This window comes from Zingiber officinale, chromosome 6A (genome assembly GCF_018446385.1).
Source record: "Zingiber officinale cultivar Zhangliang chromosome 6A, Zo_v1.1, whole genome shotgun sequence".
Classification (NCBI taxonomy): domain Eukaryota; kingdom Viridiplantae; phylum Streptophyta; class Magnoliopsida; order Zingiberales; family Zingiberaceae; genus Zingiber; species Zingiber officinale.
Window position 1 is genome coordinate 16,268,715 of NC_055997.1, and position 9,101 is coordinate 16,277,815.

The window sequence follows — 9,101 nt, forward strand, 5'->3', positions numbered from 1 at the left end:
TTCACTGGGATCGGACTGCCTCACTGCCTCTTACTGGATCGGTCTCCGGACCGATCCACACTTCCCTGGATCGGTCCAGTGACCGATCCACTCCTTCCTGGATCGGTCCAGTGACCGATCCAAGATCCCTTATCAGAATTCCTGAATTTTTACCCGAAATTCAGAAACCCATAAACAATTCCAGAAAATTTCAAAAATTATGAAACTTTGAGGATACACTCCTCATAACATATACTATCAAGGAAAAATAGTTTTCTATGAAAATAACTTCCATTTTTCAATCTTGATACAAAGTTCAAAAACTTTGAAATAGTTCAAGTTTAACTCAACTTTGTATCACAATGTTCAATGATGAATGCTATCACTAGGAAAGCTTCATCAAGGTTTTTCAAATCAATTTTAAAATGCTTTTAAAACCATTTGAATTTAGGACCATAATCTTAGGGCTAGATGTACATGACTTGTACACAAGCTTTCCCTATGATCCTCCTTTTCTTGAATTAGGCTCATCTAGGTACAAAAACTATGCACCTTGATCCTAACTCATGATCCTAATATCTCACACACATCTAAGGTGTATCAAACCACATTCAAGTCAATTTGATGTGAGATATGGGTTAAGGTCAACTTAGGCTAAGTTCTCATGCATTTTCTAAACATCAATTTGATCTCAATATCAAATTATATGTTTGTCCTTAAATCAATTTCATTGATTATAATGCAAGAGATGATGACATGGCATATAATGATATCATAAGTAAAAACATGTGCCAATGTCATGATGTCATGGCATAATGTTTGAAACTAAACTAACACATGACACATAGATAACCTAAGCATTATCATGACATATCAAATGATAATAAAATGAATATGATGTCATGGCATGGCATATGGCAACCAATCATGGCAAGTTAGCACAAATAAAATATCTAAATTCCCTATCTAAGTATCCTTAATCACTTAGCTAACTTAAATTCTAATCCTAGATTGCCCAAAGTGCTCCAAGAAAATGTCGAAACCCAAATTGGCATTTCTTGATCTCTTGTTTGATTTATACCATTTAAAATTTTACAAGAGTAGCACTTCTAAATTAAGGCCCGGATTGCCTTGATTACCTAAGAGAATATCAAAATCCCAATTTGATATTTTTCTAGGTTTTTCCAAATTGTGCCAATTGAGATTAAAAATGAGATTTCCAATCTTTAGGCACATTTAACTCTTCAAAGGAGTAAGTGATAATTCATTTCATTTTCAAAGATTCACAAAACCTTGAAAATGCTCCTTGAGTGTCAATTTCCTCAAAGTTGGGTTAACTACCCTTCTTATTGGAGTTGACACTCTCTAACCCATTTATGGGGTAGAGAAGATGCTCCTAGGAACCCAATACCTATTAGAGCTCATTGGGTTCACTAAATATTCACTAGGGATAACTTCCCTAGCAACCCTCCTAATGACCCTCTTAGGCTTTAAAGCCTTGGTCATTTGGGTCTCATCAAGGTCAACTATAGGGGTGACTCCCCTTGTGACCTTGGTAATGGTCTTCCTAGCCTTAGGTTTTGTTCCATAATCGAATGGAACATTATGATAAGTGGGCTTGACCAATTGGGACTTAGGTTTGTGACCTAAACCTTTCTTGTCCTTGGACATTGGTTTTTGACCCTTAAACCCTAGAGATGACTTCTCTATGTTTTTAAGAGCCTTTTCCAAATTATCAAGTCTTGACCTCAAGACTTGATTTTCCCTCTCTAATACCTCAAGTTTTAATTTGTCATTTTCTCTTGAGATATTCCTAGGCATATGTCTAGTCTTCTTGGGATTTCTACCTAGGTTTTCCTTAACTTTAGAAGCGTTAATCCTAGGGTTGGTATTTCTAGTGTTATCCTTACCTAGGCTAACATGTTTAGCTCCTAAGCACATGTATTGGTTCCTAAAGTTAACATGCTTATCATTATTAACAATTGCAACAAAACTACTAGCATGAGTTTTATTAGAATTGCAATAATGAACCTTAGAGGTTACCTTAGGATTTGCCTTAGCTCCCCCTATCGTTGTGCCCGGTCTCTTGCCCTTGTGAGGTTGCCTCCCCCTCGGACAATGGCTCCTATAGTGTCCCCTTTGCTTGCATTGGAAGCACACGATGTGCTCCTTGCCCTTGCGTTTTGGGACTCCGGCTTCCTTGAACTTTGGCGCCGGTGGAGTCTTTCTTACCCTCTTTGGACACTTACTCTTGTAATGTCCATGTTCCCTACACTCAAAGCATATTATATGTAACTTATTTGAAATTGAAATGCTTGAGTTACCTAGGTTTGGGGATGGGTGTGAACTCTCTTCCTCATCCCTTCCGGAGGTAGATGTCTCTTCTTCTTGCTCCGAACTTGAACAAGAGGAACTCTCCTCCTCTTCTTCCTTGGATGTTGAGTAGCCCTCAACTCCCAATTCGCTCCCTCCATGATGTGAGCTTCTTGGCTCACTTAGCTCCTCTTCATGGCTTGAATTTGAGCTCTCCTCATGGAACTTTGCTAAGTTGTTCCACAATTCCTTGGCATCGTTGTATCTACCTATCTTATGCAAGATATCACTAGGTAATGAAAATTCAAGAATTTTCGTTACCTCGTCGTTGATTGTGGATTGGTGGATTTACTCTTTCGTCCACTCCTTCTTCTTGATAGGTTTTCCTTCCTCATCCATCGGTGGGGAAAACCCTTCTTGTACACAAAACCAATTTAACATATTAGTCCTAAGAAAATACATCATCCTTACCTTCCAATATGTGAAGTTGTCGTGAGACTCGTAGAAGGGTTGAATCGTGACATCTTCTCCATAGAGATCCATCTCTAGCCCGTGCTCCCCCGGGTGTTGATCCGTCGAAGAGCAACCTCGCTCTGATACCACTTGTTAGGATCCTTCGTACTCGGCTAGAGAGGGGGGGTGTGAATAGCCGCCCCAAATCGATCGCGTTTCTTCCTACGATTAGGTTAGTGCAGCGGAAATACAAATAGAAACGAAAGGAGAAGAAAATCAAACCTTAACACAGCGATGTACGAGGTTCGGAGATGATACTCCTACTCCTCGGCGTGTCCGTAAGGTGGACGAGCCCTATCAATCCGTCGGTGGATGAGTCCCCGGAGAACCGGCTAATACAATATACTCCTTGTGGGTGGAGAAACCTCGCCACAATATTTGCAACAGCAATAGGAGTACAAATAGGAACAAGAAAACAAGAACAGAAATGTAAACTACACTTGCTTGCCTTCGTAAAGTCAGCAGGAACAGCTTCTCGGATCCAAGCCTAGCTAGAAAACCAGCAACAGGAAGAAGCTCACGCGAAGCTTTAGCACCCAACGAGCTCAACAAAGCTCAGCAAGAAGGAGAAGCAGAAGCTTCAGGCAGGAGAAAAACTTCCAGAAGGAAGAAGTAGAAACTCTGTAGAAGCCCTCAGCCCCTTTATACCTGCGAAGAAGAAACAGTGAAGAAACTAGCCGGTGCGTGAAGCAGAACCCGATCGGTCTACGGACCGATCAGTTCGGCCGATCGGTCCCGGACATCGATCGGCCGCACGTAACCTTCATGCGTACTCGATCGTGGACCGATCAGTATCTGGATCGGTCCACGCATCGATCCCAACTCTGCTTCGCGACATCGTCTCTGATCGGTCCCGCATCGATCAGATATGATCGATGCGTGGACCGATCACCGCCTTCTTTCGCCTCTGTTGCTGGCGATCGGTCACCGATCGACAAGAACTCTTGACCGATATCCGATCGGTCACCGCACGATCGAGCAACAGTATCCTGGATCGGTCGGTGACCGATCCGAGCTTGGTTTTTGCCCAAACCAAGTCCCAAGACTTCCAAACCAATATCCGGTCAACCTTGACCTATTGGTACTTCATCCCTAGCATCCGGTCACTCCCTTGACCTGCTAGAACTCCTCGCCAAGTGTCCGGTCAATTCCTTTGACCTACTTGGACTTTCCAACACCAAGTCCGATCATCCCTGATCCATCCGGATTTTCCCTTGCCCGCTTCACTCACGGGACTTTCACCGCTTCACTCACCAGGATTTTCCACCGCCTAACATCCTAGTTAGGACTTTCTCACCTGGCTTCACTTACTGGGACTTTCCCACCTGGCTTCACTCACGGACTTTCCACACCGCCTAACATCCCGTTAGGACTTTCCCATTCACCTAGCTTCACTCACGAGATTTCCCAATGCCCGGCTTCACTTACCGGACTTTCACCTTCACCTAGTTTCACTCACTAGGATTTTCACTGGATTCACTCACCAGATTTCCACCGCTGGCTTCACTCACGGGACTTTTCCCCGTGCCAAACTCCCTGTTTGGACTTTTCCCGTGCCAAGTCTCCATACTTGGACTTTTCACGTGCCAAGCTCCCTGCTTGGACTTTTCCAGTGCCAAGTCTCCATACTTGGACTTTTCCAGTGCCAAGCTCCCTGCTTGGACTTTTCCGTGCCAAGTCTTCATACTTGGACTTTTCCCAAATCAGGTCAACCAGGTCAACTTTGACCTACGGTTGCACCAATAATCTCCCAAACATCTATTCTTGTCCCACATCAAGAATAGAACTCTCTCACGAGTGTCAAACATCAACATGCAACACAACTAGGTCAACCTTGACCTAAGGTTGCACCGATAATTTTCCCAAGTCAAACATCAAAATACAACTCGAGTCACGTCAACTCGAGTCGGGTCAACCAGGTCAACCTTGACCTAAGGTTGCACCAACATTGAGTTTGTCCCTGACTGATAGGCTCAACCCCAGTAGGTATCTCTGGCAAGTCCAGAGATTCCAAAGTCCTCTTACGTGGTCGTCCAACACCACGTCTCGACGCAGCTGCACATGTAGATCTCCTCATATCTATTAAGTTATAACTCAGATATTACTACAAGTATAAAAATTATAAAATTACCTTTATACCTATTTGTCGTCTGGAGATGTTTCGTCGCTGTCCAGTCCCCATTTTATAACCTCAAAATTCCATACGAGAAAATCAACAGAAATCTATACAAATCCGAAAGATAAATAAATACCCAAGTTAACTATCAAACTTGGGCTAACTCTCAAATCCAGAACACGAAAAGCAAGTATCGTAACCCGCTCTAATACCAAATAAATTGGTATCAGATTATTTTGAAAATCCAACACAAAAAAATTTGACTCGCCATAACTAAAAATACGAAAAACCAAGCATCAGAAACCTAGCTCTGATATGCCTAGCCTCAACTAGGACTTTCCTTTGCCTAAGATTACTTAGGACTTTCCTGCACACTCAATTCAACTTTTTCGATTTGTCATTATCAAAATACAAGTTCAATCACCTGGTGCTCCCTGCACTAACATATGTTAGACTAGTACTAGTTTGTGTGTTTATCATATCATATATATGATCATGTTCTTATTTCCCTATTGAGACTATATATCCTTGATCGCCTTACATATTGTCCATGTACTATCATTTGTCTATTACCTGCTGAGTTATCCAGACTCACCACCCCATTTACTGGTTTTTCTTTCGCCAGGTAACATGTAGATATTTGAGGAGTTGTTTGGAGGATCTTGGCTACCAGTCCCATGTCACATATGAGATTAGCTTTCTATACTATTTTGTATTACGCTATTTGTACTTTGTATTTGGTCTTGGTATTGTATTATGTTGTCTTGTTTATAGTTTTGAGCCTTATGTCCGCTTTATTTATTTTGGGTTTTATTGTGGTGTAAGTCATGCCGACATGCAGTTAGTCTATTATCTTGTGTGGTTTGTATTTGGATCAGCCGTGTAGGCTGTGTAGTTTTATTATCTTCTTTCGTTCTATTTCTATTTTAGTTATGTGGGATGCTTATATAACTGTGTGGTTATGATTATTTCCAGTCGTGTGGATTTCATATACAACTACTTAGTTGTATTTATTTTCCAGCCGCGTGGGCTGTAGATATTTTTCTTGTACAACCATGTGACTATGTATATAGGTTTCAATTGTCACTGTTACAAGGGAGATATTGTCCGATTTTCATCAGACAACCTTACCCTCGGGGTGTAACACTAACTACTCATCCTCTATTCCTATGCACATGTAGGAAGCTCATTTTGTTACCAACACTTCCTCGCGGTGGTCATGCCAGAGTGTCATTTCTATTGAAATCCAATGCTACATAATAGAAGTGATTCCTATGAAGTCTGGTTCAAGGGATAACATTGTCACTAGGGTCCCCCAGTCATACATACACAAGAATGCACCAAACACTTGATACCATGAATATAGAAACAACCCAATAAGTCTAATTCTACACCTTCTTATAGAGAATTACTTCGCCTTTCGAGGCGATGCTCTAGATGTCCGGTTAAAAAGATCACCCTTGTCACTAGGGCCCCCTAGTCATACGATTTAGAGTATCCCCTCTACAGGGGTGAACAAAACTATACAATCATTCAACCAAACATGAGAATTAAACACAAACACATCACACACATATTTAATCGAATGATTACAAGGCATAAACAATGTCATATGGAAAGAAAATTGGCAAATCCAAGAGTATACATCAATTTCACATCACAGTTACTCTCTTAATCCTAGAATAATATGATCTACTCCTTATCAAAGGAAGAAAGAATCTAAAGACAATGAAATTGTACGCATTAAAACCCAATCTAAGAGAAGAAGGGAGAAGAAGCTTATCCGATAAGTCGAGTAATCTTCAGATCCAATCCTTTGCTTTTGGAGTCGAGGAGGATGATGAAAACGACTTTGGATCATTGAAGGAAGTGTGGAGGGGGTGTAGATCTGAATCAAGTTGGTCTCCCAAAGGGGAGAAGCTTCCTACCTTGAAGAAGGGGAAAAAATTCCCTTAAATAGAGTAGGGCATGGGCCAAGCATGACCCATGTCACAACTGTGCCTCATTGGCATGCCCATACCTTGAAGTCGTTTTGTTTGGGAGGCACGACCGTTCCTTTTGGCATGACCGTGCCTTTCCTCGGCTCTGCTTGCTTGGCATGGCCATGTGAAAACACACGGCCAGAGTCTTCCTCTTTGTTGGACGAAAGGTACGGTCGTGTGAAAACACACGGCCAGAGTCTTTCTTTTCTCTGGACGAATGGCATGACTGTGTGCTGCTTGCTCACGAGAGAAGGAACATGACCGTGTGAAACCACATAGCCGAAACTCTACTCTTCTTCTTTTGTCTCTTTGAAGTAAGTTTCACACCATTTTCACTCTAAAAATATATCCTGTTAATAGAAAACCAAACAATAGTAGATCTTCGACAAAGAGTATAATTATCCTGAAAATACGACAAATAGGGGTGAAAATGCATCAAACATAAGCAATGAAAGCAAGTGAATGTGTGTTAAAGCATGCATAAAAATAAATATATTCTATGCACATCATTTGACAACCCATTTAAGTTAGGGAAATAATATAGCAATACATATGCAAATAAATATACAAATCAACTCATTCATAAATCATGAAACCTAATCCTAGGCTCCCCCTTCACCTAAGCTCCCCCTTGTGCGAGGATTTTTCGCAAAGTTAAACTTCTCCCCTTTGCTAATAAATAAGCAATTTATTCATGCTTATATCATGGAACCTAATCCTAAGCTCTCCCTTCACCGAAACTCCCATTTGAGTTAAGATTTTTTTGCAAAGGTATTTAGGTTTCCCACTTAAACCTAAACTTCTCCTCCTTTGCCATACATCAAAAAGAGCTTTAACAATATCCCAATTATTAGACTTTTTAACCTTTAATGACCATAATTATCATGTATTAATCTCCCATAAGATTACATACAAGTTTAACATCCTTTTGGTAATTTTCTATTACTGAAAAATAATTTTAGCCTGTATCAGTCGACTGCCATAGGCCCTAGTCGACTTCCCTCATCAAAAGAGCTCACAAAAACATTCTATGCTTGAAAAACACTGTTACCAGTCGACTGACACCCTATTTCAGCCCTAAATAATATTCTAAATCTAATTTCAGAAATGCATCAAAAATTCCACAGACCTCTAAAAATGTTCAAATTTTGTGGAGATGTATGTTTTACCAATGTCTACTTGGAAAATATATATATATATATAAATATATTGATCATAGATCTAAAGATTGACACAAAATCTAAAACTATCTAAATGGTTCAATTGAATCTTAGTTGGTTGGTCCAAGGAAGATCGTACCGGTTCCATTGTATAAAAAATTTTATACAAGTGTGGAACCTTTCCTAAACAACCTATTGTGTTCTTTAGAAATTAAATTAGGAATCGCAAACGGAACTTAACATTATTGATTCCAAATTTAACTTATCTATTCTTAATGGTTTAGATTTGGATCGCAAGCAGAACTTAACACTATTGATCCAAATCAACCTATGTAACAAATTCAATTAAATATCTATTTCGAAAATCGATTCCCAGGACAAACATGGTGAGGCACATGACCTTCTTGGGTATGGGAGCATCCACTGCTGCCTCGACAAAACCTCTTAACGAAATTAAATATTTAATTTCCTTAAATAACATTAGGTTTTACCAAAAAGAATAATCGAATCACAAATTTGAAAAAACAAAAAAAACACAACTTCAAAACAAATCCGAAACTCTAGAATCATATGCCTCTTGTGTTTGGAATTCTAATAAAGAAGAACTAGTATGATGCGGAAAATAATTACTAGTTATACCTCTTCTTTGTATGCTAATAACCTTGAGATCTTCTGTCGTATTCCTCGCCTCCTCTTGGACGTCGTGTGGGCGATGATCCTCCAAGATGAACACCACCCAAAGCTCCTCCTCCTTCTCTAGTATTTGGCCACCATCACCACCAAGGAACAAAAGAGAGCAAGGGGAAAAGAAAGAAGAGAGGGGCCGACCACAATGAAGAGCTCCAACAAGAGAATAAGAATTGATTTCTCATGAGGTCTCCCCTCTCCTTCTTTTATATTACTTGCCCAAGACAAATAAGGAAAGACTTTTACAAAAATTAAAATCTTCCTCTTGTTTTTTATTTTTCCTTTTTATTTTTCCTTTTCTTTCCTCTTGATTGATTCAATCATCAATCTTTGATTGGTTTAATTGATTGG